General features: G+C 53.1%; 1 long non-coding RNA gene across 8 annotated transcripts in view; it reads left to right on the forward strand.

The window, feature by feature from the left end:
• LOC101933729 (uncharacterized) overlaps positions 1 to 16,023 on the forward strand; it is a 127,977-nt gene that overhangs the window by 8,126 nt on the left and 103,828 nt on the right. The window contains exon 1 of one of the 8 annotated variants that reach the window (XR_509205.4): positions 9,606 to 13,069. The exons of 1 other annotated variant lie outside the window; for it this stretch is intronic. This is a non-coding gene — a long non-coding RNA (uncharacterized LOC101933729). Of the gene's footprint in view, positions 1 to 9,605; positions 13,388 to 14,110; positions 14,240 to 14,269; positions 15,067 to 16,023 lie in introns of those variants that run through there. 6 more of the 8 variants (XR_509202.4, XR_509210.4, XR_509204.4 and 3 more) reach the window with 6 other exon arrangements.

A 16,023-nucleotide genomic window follows, 5' to 3' on the forward strand; every position in this document is an offset into this window, starting at 1 on the left:
CCATCTTTGTATGATGATCAGACGGACCTGGAGTAGATCTAACAGCTGGTACTTTGTCTTGCCCTCTAAACGGTTACATAGCTGCAAGGCGTGTGGCTTTTGACAATGACCAGCTCCCTGGACTAGGATAGATCCTGAAACCAGGTTGACCCATTGTTGTGAGGATATTGGGGAAACAATACATTTGCCCTCTTTGATCTGTCCAGACAAGGTGTCTTATGTTCCGGAGCGTGTCCGGGATCTGCCGGTTGCATTGCCCTGCAGCTTAACGCGAATTGCTCAGTAGATCTACACGTCCAAGTAATCCCTTTCTCAGCCTTATTCCAGATCACTTCTGAGGAAAGTCAGGGAATGCTGGTTTTTATGGCTGCGTGTATAGACCAGGCTAACCTGAGGTAGCCGAGTAGGTAATTTGATGGAAACATGTACTCTTACGCAATTCAGAAACAGCTCTGATTTGCCCAGCTCTGACCTTCTTAATCTATTTATAGCTGAGAGGATAAATCGCTCAGTTTCCACCATAGGAGATGTGTAGGAGTGGGACTGTCTTTAGTGGTTGAAAATAAAGACAGGTCTCCTTTCCTGTATGTAGAAATGCCTCCACTGGGATAGCTCGTGCACCCGAGGGGCGGAGGCCAACGTGGGGAAGGCTTGGGGCTGGATGCTTGCAATGTGATCGGGGGAAATAAGGGGGAGTGAACTGATCCGATGTATAAACACTCCTCACTCCCGCCACAGGAGGTCCGGTTTCTGAAGGGGGTTCAGTGGAAAGGCGATGGAGGGTGGTGTGATGTGACCCCAGGTAACATCCCCCTTCAGGGAGGGGTGGGTGGGTTGGTTTTTGCACGCCTTGTATATATGGCAGGGGTCAGCCCGAAGCCCGCTGGAGCCCCATTGGCTCCTGGCCAATCTGGGAAGTGTGTTGCGCTGCGCTCCGGTCTATGGTAATTAGGCCCCGGGACTCAAATCCGAATGTCGGGCCAGGTGGGGCGTGAAGGTTCCTGGACGAGTAAAATGGCGCGAGGCTGAGTAGTGCGAGATCACAGATGCTCCAGCGATCGCTAGTGGGATGGGATGGGATGGGAGGGCCGGGGAGGCAAAGTTGCTACCAGTGACTTGCAGCGGGACTGCCTGTAACATTCTCCCCACTCCGAGCCCTTCTCCTGCGGGCAGATTGTGTCCAGGGTACGTTCTCCAGCTGCCTGGGCGGGGGGGGGGGGGGGGGGGGGTTGGTGTCAGGCGTGCGTTGGTTTATTGTATATTAGAACAGACTTGGAGAGACCCGTGGATCTATCTGGTGCCTGGGGGTGGATCGGACCTACCAGCCGCCTCTGTCCTGGGCAGGGTGTTTTTTTTCTTCTTTAGTCGTCTTTGTGAGAACAAAATACTCGGTGTCCTAACCTCTGTGAGCGCCCACGATTGGTTTTCAAATCTCGGCACCCGGGCACGGGCCCCACCCTGCCCCGGGGACCTTCAGGGGCAGAGTTTTCACCCCAAGGATCAATGTGTTTCGCATGACGCACAAGAAGCAATGGCACAGCCTGGTTCTTGGGGGGGGGGGCTGATAATGATTTTATTTCCCTTTGGTTCCTTCTTCCAAACTCAGGGCCCATGTAAAGATCACCGTGAAAACCCGAAGGCAGGGGGTTTAGCTGATAGCAAGACCACTTTTAAACGAAGTGTATTTACACCATGAGGACGTTTGTGGACATAAGGCAGCTGACTTCCTCAGGGTCTGTCTGCTGTCCATTGATACTCCGAATTTACCCCCAAATCCAGCCTGAAAAGGGAAGCGGGGTTGGGAGTTGATGGGAAGAGCGCCAGGACATTTGGGCGTATTAAATCGGCCTTAAACTATTAAAACAACCCAAAGTACAAAGTCCTCCTGGGGGGCTCCGTTCCGGCCGCTTAGGCGGTTCTCGCGCACTGAGTCTCTGCCCGACACTGGCCTAAAGGGGCAGCCGAGTCCGCTAAGGACCAGCTCCGTGTAACGCGAGTGTGTAATGGGGCACGTGACTCCACACCAATCTGCACAGAAGAGGCGGGGGCTGAAATGCGGCTCAGCCGCTCATGGCGGGAAACCGGTCTCTGGGCACGTGTTAACAATGTGCTTAGAGCTGGAAGGTCGGGGTGGGTGTGCAGGAAGTGGGATCTCCAGGCAGGAGGAGAGAGCCGGCTGCTGACCGTGCATCAAGGGGGGTCTCGGGCTGCAGACTATAAGGGGTTTAAAGTGGTGGAAAACAGCCTGGACCTAGACGAGAATGTGCAGCCCCATGCACAGGGGCTGGAGCTAGGGGGGCTCTTGCCCGCGCTGGTTTGAAGTAGTTTCCATCATATGCAGGGTTCACAGTTCGGTTCAAGGGCCCTCAGCACCCCCAGTGTACACGTTGCTCCGGCCCCCAGCCCGGTGGGGTGTCCGCTCAGTATTTACAAGAGACACCAGCCGAGACATGGAGGTCGGGTTTGAGTCTTCTCGGGGTATTGGCCAGCTGGGTTTCCTTGCTGCGCAGGGAGCGTGGAATAAGCGGTGGTCGGTCCTGGCTGGGAGGGGCGTATTCCCTGGTTTCAATAGAGTTAAAAACCCAGCCCCCAATGGTGGTCAGTGCGCGAATCTTTCTTGTGGGGGAAAAGCTGAAGGAGCAAACCCGTTGGCAGAGGCCCCTTGGGCCCGCAAGGAGCCCAACGGCTCCGTCCCTCGCTCCCATGGTTCGAGGCCGCTAGAAGGGACCTGCCGAGATGTCAGAGTTCAAGAGACTCCTACAGACTAACGGACAGCGGATGTGTAGAGGCGCCCTGGTGAATGCAGAGACTGGGGAGGGGGCTCCCGAGGCGGGACTGGCTAAGGGGAGGGAAGCGCCCTGGGCTGGGTAACACTCATTCTGGTGCCCCTTTGCTGCTAGGCAAGGAAGGAAATCAAATCCCAGACTCCGACACGAAATTGGGTTTGTCGCAGACGGTAGGATGATTTTTTGGTGAGCAGCAGCTGAGTGAGTATTTAAGCCCTAAAGTCCCGCAGACCCCCCCCCCCAGCTCCGATCTCTGCCGTGTCCCGCAGACCCCCCTGCTCCCCCGAATGTGTTACCGGAAATAATCCTTTCTCCCAAGATTTCGCCTAAAGTGCATCAAACTAGAAATAACGACAGGGCCCCCTTTTAATGACTAAATAGGTTTATTTCCAAGTCCCGACGTTCACTTGTATCACTCCCGAGAGAACCGAGCCATGGTTTCGATGACAACAGGCTAGAGATTTTGTGGGTTTCGTGAGTTCTGGCTTTTCTGCAAGTTTGTGGGTGTAGCTCTGGGGGTCAGCTTCAGGGAGGGACGATTTGCGATTGTTTGTCGCAGGAAATCTGGTCCCTTTTTGATTTGCTGTTCGGGGTAGGAATCGGTTCGGATAAAAGGTGACAGTGGAACCGAGCCCTGGTTTGGCTGTAGGGAGGTGATGGGTGACTCCACTCTGAGCGTGGCCTGGAATAGGGAGCAGACACGAGGCATTATCTCCCGCCAAGAGCAGCAGATACCAGCTGGGAACGATTTCGATCTGGTTTCCTTTAGGACGCATTTCTGCTCACGCAGATTTGGGGCGTCAAGGAACTTCCGCTATAGAAGGGGATCTTCCGAAAACTGGTTAATTTCAGGCATACAGCACCTGCAAATTCCGGGGGAGGAAAGCGATTAAAAATGGACATTTCGAGGAGTAGGGGCGGGGGGTATCAACGGATGCTATTTCCCTGAGTGAAATACCCTGATCTGTCCTTTCCACCCCTGTCCTGTCCTCCGATTTCAAGTCTTCAAGCTGGATTATGACCGTCCGAGAGGAAGTTTCAATAGTTTGAGGGGACGGGAGGGGAGAACGCCAACTTTCCAAGTGTTTCGCTTGAGCCCGGGGCAGCAGGGAAAGCCTGGCCCCAGACCGGTCCGGTGTCATGTCCGCAGAACCAGAGGGAAGGGGAGCTGATTACGGGGAGGGGGGTTAGCGGCGGGGGCTGCCGGTTTCAAATACAGATGCGCGAGGCACAGGGATACACCAGGGGCACGTGCGGACCGAGGGGACCTGGCTCCAAACTCTCCAGTTCTTCAATGGAATAGGAAACGGAGCTGCCCTCCCCCCAGTCTCCTGCTCCAATCAGCTTGTTAATTGCCCCGCTCTGTAACCCTGCATTAGCTCCAGGGCCTGGGCTTGTGAAAGCACCGTCCCCCCCGACTCAGAGCGCGGGAGGAGATCTGGGCTTCACGCCTGGCCTGGGGGTGTGCACTGGGGATCAGAGCCGGGGGGAGGGGGCAGAACAGACTCCTAGTGTGGGCCACCCACCCAAGCCACCCCTGAAGCAGGGGGTCACTCCCCACGCCAGGCCACACGGCCAGTTGCTTTCTACAAGAAAAGGACACGCCGGAGGTGTGTGTGTGTGTCTCTCTCTCTTTCTCTCTCTCTCTCTCTCACACACACACACCCCGCCCCGCCCCCCCGACCCTCGTGCCGCGTATGGCCCAGGCCCTAACCCCTTCCCCCTCACCAGCCCGATTCCTTCCCATGGCTGTAGCGATCCCAGCTGGGGGGGGGGTGTCCCCACATTAAAAGAGAACAGCCCCTGGCTGACTCCTCAAGGCCTTTAGCTGTGCTCACTGTGGGTGGGGGGCTGGGAACAGGGCCACCTTTGCAGGGGTGCTGGAACACTGTGCAGTGGAGGGGGGGCTGGGAGCTATTGAACCAAACTGTAACCCCTGGGTATGATGGGATCCCCTTCAAGCCACGGGTGGGTCAGCCCCCCGGCACCCCGAGTTCCAGCGCCTGTGCATTCTGCGCCCCACTGGGCGTCAACTGAGCCTTTGGCCTGGTGCGTCAGGAGCCTGGTTCCCCCAGAGCTGGGGGCGCTTAGGGGGGAGGGTGTCTGTGCAATTGGTGTATCAGCGTGAAGGCTGCCGGCTGGCTGCTATCTGTCACACCCTACCCCCGGAGTGAAATCCGGGCCCCACGGAAGTCACTGGCCACCCCCCGTTGAGCTCTGCGGGGGTCAGGATTCCACCTGGTGTTGGTTTGTTCCACCCCAGAATGAGCAGAATCCCAAGCAGGGGAGCGGCTCCAGGAAGCCAACCCCCAATACAAAATACCACAGTCCAGGCGTCAGTGTCGTGATGGGGCGAAGGGGATTCCGCCTCCTCTCCACCCCCCGCCCCCAACGCCTGTCAGTACCCGGAGGTCACTACAGCCCGGGCGGAGCGGAAGGCAGGGCCCGCGCAGGTACTGGCAGACCCTCCGGCTGCTCTCCCAGTGCTCGGCGGGGTCTTTTCCACCTGTACCTTTGCTGGACCTTGGGAACCCCCTCCGTTGTCAATGCAGCCGGTATGCTGGGCTCTGACACACACACACACACACACACTCTCTCTCTCTCTCTCTCTCTCTCCTCTTTATTCAGATTTATGCCTCGACCCCCCCCCTTCCCTCCTCTCTTTGTTGTTTTGCAAAAGCACTAAAATATTCATAACTAGCTGCAATGGAGATTTCTTTTTAATGAATTTTTGATCAAAACATTATCAGGGAGTCAAAATACACAAGCCATTTCCACACGCTCCCGCCCCTCATCCTAGGAGGGAATTCAATGGAAGAGGTGGGTTTTAAAGAGGTGGGGGGATGACAAATGTCCTCGCCCCCCCCCCCATCCTCTTTAAGTGGAGGGAAAGAAGGGATTTCGTGTCAGGGAGACGCTTGTTGGTTTCAGTCGCTCTGAAAGACAGATGTCAGAAGCCACTTTGCCTGTCTCCTGCCTAATTCATCAATATTTAAAATCCTTAATACTGGATCGGGGATGAGGGCGAGGGGAGGAGAGCCCGTTGGTGGTTCGAAGGCAGAGCCGAAGCGGTGGGGAAGTGGCTTTTCTTTGGGAAGGGAGCACAGATCAATGGCTCACTAGAGCACCCACCTTCCCCTGGCCAGGCCTAGGTGGGAGGCAACAAGCCAGAAAAGAAGGTTTTCAAAAGGGATCTATTCTCCTTGGTCCCGATCCCTGCACTATCCGTGTTTACAAGAAGCCCAGACCTCACGCTGGAGCTCGTCCTTAAAAAGATCAGAAAGGTTTTGCTCGCCTGATGAATTCCTCCCCCCTGCCAAAGACTAGCCAGAGAGTCGGTGCAGGTAGAGAGTCCCGGGCGCCAAATCTCCCCCACAGCTCCGCAGTGCAGTGAGTAGCTCCCGGTGCTAAATCTATTTTGGCTGCAGAAAGGGATTTCACCTCCGGAGATAGCTCTGCACAAGAGTAAGATCAGGTGTGTGTGTGTGTGTGTGTGGGGGGGGGTTTATCTTGTCTTGTGGTTTTAGAAAGTGCCATGCTTTCAAAATCAACGGTGAAAGGGACCGTTCGCTGCTTCTTCTCAGCTACCAAACCTACCTCGCCATGCCTGGCATTGGATGCATCCTGAGTTAATTCTATTAATTACTTCTTTTAAAAATGTCTATAATATTGCTTTTCTCCTCTGCGTGTAAACTCGGAAAATGCAATATTGGAAGCCACGGCAAGAGAGGCTTTGAGCACGAAGTCAAATGCTTCTCTTTGTAAAACCCCTTCTCCGAAGTGGAGTGCAGAGTCCAGGCTGATTTCTAACACGCCGAGCGGTGTGTGTGTGGGAGAGAGAGAGAGAGGTGGCTGCTCTGTGCATGAATATTAACTATGCATAATAATGTTAGAGCATAAAATACCAGCCCTCAGCTTTGTTTCAGGGAAGGATGTGACCACTCAGCCTCGGATGGAGGGGTGAAGGGAGCGAGGCCAGCAGATTCGCCTTAAGAATGAAGCACAGACAAGGGGGAGTTTACCCCTTTTAAAAGGCAACCCTTGGGCTGGGGGACTGTTTTACTCGCTTTGCCTTTCAACATATACTCAGAGCATTCTGCTAACTATGGGTCAGGGGAACATGTTTTAACTACAGCCCCCACGGGGGCGTGAGTCTACCTCTGCCCAGTCCCACATGACCAAACCTCAGGGGCTGTAGAAATCAATCTTGTTGGGTTGGTTTGGTTTGGTTTTCACAGCTATAATCTTGTTCTTACTGTCGCAGGTGAGGGGGGATTATCTACCCCGCCTACCAGGGTCGCTGTTTTGGACAGCGCTTTAGAATAGACCCGGTTTACTTTTGGGTGCATTGGTTGAAAAGGTCGGGGCGGACATGATAGCACCAGGAAGGGCTGCGGACCTGTTCCCGACTGAATCCGGGGTGGCTTTTCCTTTCTCTCCTCTTGTATTAATTCCCCCTTGTTCAGACTGTGGGTCAGGGAGCAGGGAGCCTCGCGGGGCCCTAACGCCTGTCTCAAGGACAAACCCTTCGGACCAAGCCCGTTGTTTAAGCTGCAATGTGGCTGCGGGTCTTGAGTAGCCCCGAGCGTCCACTTCGCTCACAGCCTGGACCAATAGTCGTTAGCCAACCCCCGCACCAGCAGAACTCCTCCGGGGAGCAAAAACTTCCGCCTGCACCGGTGGGACCAGAGGAGTCTTTTGGGGAACGACGTGTGGGGGCAGGACTTCAGTGGGTAGCTCTTGGCCTGGGTGGGATTTCCACTCTGGGAACTCCGCGCTGCGTTCCCCAGGGGGCTTTCTCCGCGGAACCCGGCTCCGGCTCACCCTCTCCCGGCGTCACCGGGCTGCACACTCCGAATCAAAACTCAGCCCCCGGGCAGGGGGTCTGTGCCCCACAGAAATGAGCCCAACGTTTGGGGAAATTATTCAAGAGCAATTGGACCAGCCCCCCCCCCCCAGAGTTAGAGGTTCGGCTGCCTTGGGCAGGAGACAGATCTGCTGAGACTCGCGCTCCGAACTTGCTGAAACGCGGGTGTCGGGTGTGTTACAATGCCTGGCTTGTGTGTGGTGCACACTTACCGATAGAACTGCCAACACAAACATCCGTGTGTACATGTACTGGACCGTGTGTGTATCTTTGTATGTGTGTGTACCCAGAGGTACAAGTCACTAAATAGATACACGCGTGTGTGTCTGTAAAATCCATAGCACGGGTGTATTCTAACGCGAGTGGATGTATAAGCCACACAATACAGCACAACAACGCGTGGAGAACATACACCAGAGTGAATTCAAACACAGACCACGCCATTTCCTTTCCAAAAGAAAACTCTCCCCTTCACTCAAAGACTTTGTTCGTTCGCCTATACCCGAAAGAACAGCATGAATTGTGTGTGTCTGGATGAGGGGAGCGGGGTTGGAGTGTAACATTTTAAGGTAGCTGAATTCCCAATCTATGCATCTTTCTTTTGCAAACGTTAAAAACATCTGGGAACCACCCCCATACCTGCGCCTGGCACCCCCACCCCCACCCCCTTAGCAGACTAGGATCTCTTTTCTTTTCAATGCCTCCAACCCCTGTAAGAATTCGCCGTGGATTTTACAGCTTGGGCTGGGTTTTGTCTATGTGGTTTATTTTTTCCCTAAAGCCTGATGCTTTTCTCCTCGGACCGTGAGGTAAATTCAGTGGATTTTTAACTACGCTAATTAACCCTTAAGAAACTCTCCCGTGTAAACGGGGAGCGGGATAAGTACCGGGTGAAGGGCTCCGTTTGCATTTCGTGTTGGGGGAAAGACAAGACATGCAGGGAACCTTCAGCTCACCTGCTCTTTGTCTAGGCTGGTCAAACATCCGAAGGGCAGAGCGAGCAACCTCCTTGGGTTTTGTGGGACAGCCCACCCCACCCCCCAAAAAACCCTAAAAGCTATTTTGGTCCTAAACAGCGAAAAGGCACCAGAACGTTCCAAGTTGCGTTGTGGCTAATTTCTGACGAGGAGAAATTACTGCGAGCAGCTACTAATCTATCGGCCGTGCAGAGCCCACCTGGCCTGGCAACCTTTTAACCCGGGATACCTGGTGGGGGTGGGGCGGTGGAAGGGTTAGTTGATAGATGCACATTTAATTTGTAGCAATATCGGGCAGGTTAGCGTCGGAGCTACACGAGATGGGGGCTGTTTTTTGGAGCTGCACCTACTGTCTGCTTTTGAGAAAGAGCGTTTTTCTTAACATGTTCTCCTTGGTGTTTAACGAGAACGGCCATGTCCTTGTGCTGCTATGTTATTGTATGTAGCAGAATGCGTGGGATCTCTGTGCGTGGGATCTCTGTGCCACACGCATGGCAGCGCCTGGCTCCGGCATCCCTAGCGTAGCCACAAAACCCAAAACAGGCAAAACCGACTCGGGCTCCATCCGAAATCTCTCCAAGTTCACATCTGAACCGGCTTCCCCAAGGCGTTTAATATCCAGCTACCTTCAAAGCTGGATCCAGCCAAAGAGGAAGGTCTGTGTATGTCAGAACTAAAGATGGACATTTCTCTTCTCTAGAGTTACACTTGGATTTGACTTTCCTATCTCAGCTCTCCTACAGGCCCTGCAAATCTCAAGAGGGGTGGGAAATCCGAACAAATGGGGACTGAGCGGGGTGTCGCATCTATCTGGCCATTTTCTTTCCCTTCATCTCTAAAAATCTGCCCTTTATTTTCTCCGCGAATTGCCTAGCATCGTGCTGATCTAAAATAAAAATCAATTAGAAACCCACCCGCCTCCAGACCGCCGAATGAAACCCACCCACCCAGTTGTTTGTCCCAGCGGTGAGTCTGACAGCAATCCCAAGGAAAACCCGCATTTCTGGCTCGCACGGCGATCCCGCACCATTGCTACAGGCTCTTCCACATCAGCTGGGGTCTGGTCTCTCTCCCTGTGCAAGGCACTTCTCCCCCTTACACCGGGCTCTGGAGACTTGGGCACTGCTGGGTGTGTGGAAAACAGCGCCAGGTTACAAACCAACCTTGCAATAATAACGCAACCTGAGAGCAGGGGATCCTCCCTCCCCCCACAGACACGCGGGTGTCCCAACATTTTAGCTGATTTGGAGCAAAGAAAACCTCCTGCGAGTGATGGAGTCTGCCCCAGTAAATACTGCAGGGGGCTCTGGGTGTTTTTGCTGCCTACAGAAGAGACGCCCCGTGTTTCCTTCCTCTGAACTCCACTGTGTAAATCAAGCCCCTCTCCCTGCGCAGGGCAGCCCGGTGGTTTTTAACATTTTCTCACCGCGCTGCCCCAGTTTCTAACTCGACCCTTTGCAAACGAGCCCCCAATTCTCGTGCTCGCTCCGGTTAGCGCGTGAGGAGTTACTCCGCGAGACAGAAGCAGGCACATGCGGACGCCAAGCTGCCCAGAAGTCGGTGCATATCCGCAGATGCCTTAAACACCGCTCCCCAGCCAGGCACCGTGTGCCGTGCACCAGCTTCTACTTCCAGCGGGCACCTTATCCCAGGCCGGGGCCATCAGCCTGCAGCCAGGGCTCGGCACAGCTCGAACGTGGGATATCCACTTTTCCATCTGAAACTTTCCCTGCCTTTGCCATGAGCCCCCTCCCCCCGTGCGAAGGCTGGGGAACGTGGGGATCTCTCCGAGGTGAAATCTCGTCCCCGGCGTTTACAGATAGTAACGTTTGCAAAGAGGCTCCTATTTTAACACCGCTTGCAACCTGTTTCCCTTTGTTAACGCTGGCCGGTGAGCTGCCCTCGCTGCCCGGGGCTTTGGGGAAGAACCGGCTATTTGAAATGTGGATTTACAAGTCCTACGCACACTTCTGTAGATGCCTGAGAGATGCCTTGGATGGAAAGTGCTTAAAACCTGTGAGGACCGATTTGGGAAAGAAAAGGTTTGATGCGCAAATTAAAACAAACAGACGAAGCGTGTTTTTAAAGCGTCGCTTAATCTGGTTGCCCTAGAGTTCATTTTAGTAGCAAGGAGAGACAATGCTCCATTATGGGGATGGGGGGGGGGGGGGGCGTGTTAGTTTCACCCTGGCTCGCCAAGTTCACAGGCTCTGGCACGGCGAGATTTGTAGGCACGAGGAGCTGTTCCACCTCTAGCAAACGTTTGCCAGTGGTTCCGGATCCAGTCTGCCAGCTGTGATGTGTACACCCCAAAGTCAGGTTCTAAACTTCAATCCGGTAACCAAAAAATCGCCATCGGTTCAAAAATTGCTGTTTTTTTGGAGGGGGGGCTGTTAAAAGAAAGGAGTCAGTGTATAACAGCAGGAGAGGGCATGGAGATTGTTTTGTTTTGCAAATCTTATCTAGGCTGTAGCTAGAGGTATCCACACCCCACAAAAACGCAAGGAAATGAGCGGAGGGAGCGCTCCCTTCTCCAAGTGGTTTATTTTCTGTCTCCTTGGAGCTTAGAAATATGAACTAGCAACCGTCAAAGGAAAACATCCCACCGCTGAATTTCCGGGGGCTAAGGTGACTGTTCTCCGCAGGCTCAGAAGTCGATCCACGGGACACACCATTATCCCTCTAAAAAGCGCCTGCACCTGATTTCCCAGGACCCCCGGTCCCATAACCAGGGGCTTCTTGGCACGGCAAGAAGAGACTGAAAGGCGCAGCACCTGAGCTCAGACCTGTCTTCGAACAGCTCCACCCCCCGGCGGGCTGAAAGGCAGGTCCACCCCCCCCCCCCCAGCCGGCCGAACTGTTCCTCGAGCGGGTTTGATTTCTGAGCCTTGCCTTAAAGCTGCCCTGGGAACCTGATCAGCGCCTATCGATCGGAGCGGAGACTAATCAAGGCTGGGACATTCTTCCAAGACAGCCGGGCTTAGACCCCGTCGGGGGGGAGGGGGGTTATTTGGTTGGTTTGTTTTAAATTGACCATCGGGGGTGACTGATTAATCACGTACTAGTATTTGAAGTCTCCACTATTTTGAATTTTTCCTCTAGAAGATCAGACTTGTAGCCTCGCCTTGACCCAACCCCCCCCCGCAAAAAAAAATCATTAAAATAGGAATGCAGCTAACCTATCCTGCTCCGCCACGTCACGACGTCATGCTTTACGTAGTAAAATATGGAGAAAGGGGGAGGGGGGCATTTTCTCTCCTCCCTTTGCCTCCCATCTCCATTTCCAAAATGGACAAAATGGATGTTTGGTAACATTCCTCTAACGGTGCCTGTGCGCGGAGCACTCACTTGCCTCCCCCAGGTCAAACTAGGCCTCTGCGAGACTCCTCCAAAGGTCCCCATTTCCCTGCCAGAGGTATTGGGGCGGGGGGGTGGCAAGCAGACGTATCTATTTAACCCCACGTAAAGACAACGTGACCAGCAAGACTCCGCTTCCAATGCCTCTTTGCAGCCCTCTCCTGAGGCGAGAGCTGCTGCTGGATTTGTTCTTCCCCGGGTGGATTTATTTGGTTTTTCTTGCTTCCTTCGCAGGCATCGTTTTGAGCTTCCTTTCTCTACCCTAAACCCTGGGAGGCTGGTTTTTCCCTCTCTCCCTTTCTCTCGGCTGAAGCTTTCATAGCTTTGACGGTAGTTGATGTGTGTGGTACCTAAATCATTGAGGATGCAGATGTGGGGCGTGTAGGAGGTAAATACCCCCCCACACACACACACACACTCCCCTTTCATCTTGTCTTTCTGGGTTGTTGTTTTTTCTCTCTCCTCTTCTCCTGCTCATCAATTCACTCGCTGACTGATGCACCGTGAGAATTGCTGGACCGCCTGCCTTTGCGGGCAGCCTGAAAGTTACAGACACTCGTGGAGGGGGAGGCGGGGGAAGCGAGCCCTCCGCTCCCAGAGACCCCTTCCTCATTGAGCACCACCGCCACAAGTTTTGAACTTGGAATAAAAGGGCCGGAAGAACAACCCGAGCCCCAGCCCAGCCCAGGCACCTTTCAGAGCTGTTCATCTCCGCTTAGCAAGTTGTCTTCTAAATTACAGGGACCCTGCGAGGCTGGTGCTCGCGGCAGCGTCTCTGCCTGCACTGGTGGGGGGGTTTCGGATTAAACTGGGGCTTCCCATGTGATTTCCCCCCCCCCCCATCGAACTCAGTGTTGGGGGGGGCGGGGGCGGACACCAAAGGCGTGAACACAAATCCTGCCTGCAGATCAGGCCGAGCTCGGAACAATGGAGCCCAATTCATTGTGGACAATGACCGCTGGGTCTGCTACTTGGAGTGCTGGACACGTTCGCCACAGCTCGGGCTGCTCTGGGGGACCGACAACAGCGGAGTCTGGGCAGAGACGCTCCCTCCTCGCCTCTCGCTGGAGCTGTGAGAAAATGTGTGTTGGGGGGACGGGGCGTGGGGACATGGCCGCAAAGTTTAGGAAAGTGTCTCCCCTCCCCCCCATCGCTTCCCCCTTCCCCACCCCCCATGGCTCCGCTCATCCGAGCAAAAGTAACAGACAGCCCTTGGAGCCGAATGGCTCTGGCCGGGCCCGGACCTTAGAACCTGCCGCGGGTTCTCCTGCCCCGCCGGAGATGGGCTTTTCCCAGAGTGTTGTCTTTGGAAACCTTTTCAAAGAAATTGCAATTTGGGAGGAGGAGGGGGCTCCCTCCCCTCCCCCTCTCTGGCATTTATTAGCATTTTGAATCAACAAGTAAGTAACAATGTTTCACTTTTATTCCCCCCGCCCCCCCCTTGCCTTTTGCATTTTAGGGCTCCTGACCCCAGGGGTAGTTTAACTGTCTCTTAAACGCCACCTCGTCTCTGGAGGCTTTTACACGGGCTGCAGGGTGTGGGGGGAGGAGTTGATGGCTGGGGGGTTATTTGTATTTTTCTTAAAATGCTCTGTCTTATTCTTCTTTTCTTTCAAGGGCTGGTACTTTTCTCTCTCCTTCCCCCTCTTTCGTTTTTTGTTTTTTAATGACCCGCCCTTCCCCAAAGCCTTCATTATTTCTTGTTATCATAAGGCAAACTCCATGCCCAAACGTTGGCATGTGTAAGACAAACAGTTGTGTGATTGTTAAGGCGCCTGGGAAAATGTGGCTGGCGGTGTGAATAGGGGACGGCCATGACGCCAGTCCCTCTTGTTGAGAAGACTTCTGTTCTCTCAGACTTTATTGTTATGATAATAACCTTCTCGCATGCTGTTGAACTTGATGTTGACTTCTTTTCTTTGGGGCTACACGTCTTCCCGGTCACTTGTTTGTGGGAAAATTTTCTCTGGGGCTACAGTGTGAAATTAATTAATCAGGGCCTTTCTCTGCGAAGGAGACACAAAAGGGGAGAGACGGGAACTCTGGCAAACTTACAAAAGCGACCCAGTTTTTATAACCTTGATGAGTTCCCAGGGAACGAACCCCCATCGTAGTGTGGTTACAGTAGGGAGGGTGGGGAGAGAGAGAGATTTAATTCTACATGCTGGGGGGGGGGCAGCGAAGTGTAAGTGTGTGTGGAGAGAGGGGCTTTGGAGGTCGCATTTCGGAATTCAGAGGCTGATGGGGATGAGGTTAGTAAACTGGATTTGGGATGGGCTGGATTGGGCTGCGGGTGTATTTTGTGTGTGTGTGTCTTTGCGCGCATCCTTCAGTCCGTTCTAATTCTCATTGAAATGCCTGCTGTCCTCTGCGCCTTTCTTGTGAACACTCCTAGCCCAAGAAACTTTTTTTAATAGCGAGAGGGAGAAGCTTTGTGTTGTTTTAGACACCCCAGGGGGCCAGACTCGAGGATCCCGGGTCATCTTCGCCCAGAAGCACTCTACTGCTGCACATCTCCTAGATGTCTAAGGCTTTGATTTTCTCAGCAGTATTTACCGATCAGAAACATAGCTGTCCTGGAGCAGAGGGGAATATCCCGCTACACGTTTGATTGATTGTTTGTTTGGGTTTGTGGTTTGATTATTACTGATAGTCTGAAGTATGAAGTGCCCCGAATCTTTTAGGACCAGTTGGACTGTCTGCCCCGCGTGTGAGAGACAGCTATCTGAATGCACTTGCTGGAGCAGGAGATCTACGGCTTTTGAGGGAAGCCAATCTTTTGCAAAGCATGCAGGCACCGGGAGATTATTTCTGCACAGAAGAGGCCAAAATGTGAACATCAAATACCCTCCTAGTCTTTGTTGCTAAAGCACCTTTTGGCTGATCAGCTGGGGTCGGGGAGGGAACCAACCCCCCCACCCCTCCTGCTAGATATCTAGTTTATGGCAAGAGCTATATTTCCAGTCTGACTTTGCATTTTGGGGACATATTGGCTTAGGCTCTGACTGAAAACCTTTTTAACCTTGTTTTTTTTTATACGCTGTTTCTGAATAAGTTGACCGGCACAGAGCCATTCGCGGTGAGTGATATTTAAAAAATGCAAATGGTAATCAGCAATGATAATAAAGAGAAAAATGCTAAAATCTCTCTGGAAAGGTACCACATTTGAGCTGATAGGACGTGTTATGTAAACCTGCCTGTAGCTTAGCGAAGTATCTCTGAGGAGAGATCTGCTGTGAGATCCGCTAGGTGTTGGTGAGACTGACCAGGAAAGCAATGTTGAGCCTGGGTGTCTGGGTCTGTGTTATTTCCAGTGGATCCCGTGTGCCGCCCCGAATCCATTCGCTCACGATTAACCCTGGAATTCTGCAGGGAGACGGAGGAGAAAATTGCCCATCAGTAGTTTTCAGTCTGTATGTCTGTCTAGGAGTGTTATAGAGAGATGTGTCGTATAACAGGGAAAGGAAATACCGCTACGCGTGGCTTTATCCCCACCTGCCTCCCCACTGGCTTGCAGGCCATAGCATGTTCCTGCTTTATTTCGTTATTTTTCCACGATTGTCATTTCACCTGGCTGTGATGCTGGGGCAATTTCCATACATGGCTGGTTTTATTCCTGCTTTTTAAAATATCATTTCCCCGGCTTTACCCTCTGGAAAGGGGTGAGATTTCGGATCAGGAAACTCCTTGGCTGCACGGAATGAGATTCTAGCTAGCCCCGTGAAACTGACCTGATTTGGTGAGTTAATATTCTGCTGCTGTGTTTGTTCTGAACCAGGTTCCCTGGCTTTCCTGGTGTAATTAAGAAAGAATCTTTCATCCAGCCAAAGGGGGCTCTTGAGTTTGTTACAGCTAGTAGTATTTTGATCACACACCGAATACGTTTGGTAAATGGCACATTTACTTCTATTGACAATCGCTCTTCTGCTCCTATAACCACCGTGAGTTACCCCAGAGCTAATGGCTGGTTTTTTGGTTGGTTGGTTTGGGTTTTTGGTTTTCTTTTTGTTAAAAAATACCCCAGTATTTAAAAACA

This window comes from Chrysemys picta, chromosome 25, assembly GCF_011386835.1.
Source record: "Chrysemys picta bellii isolate R12L10 chromosome 25, ASM1138683v2, whole genome shotgun sequence".
NCBI lineage: Eukaryota > Metazoa > Chordata > Testudines > Emydidae > Chrysemys > Chrysemys picta.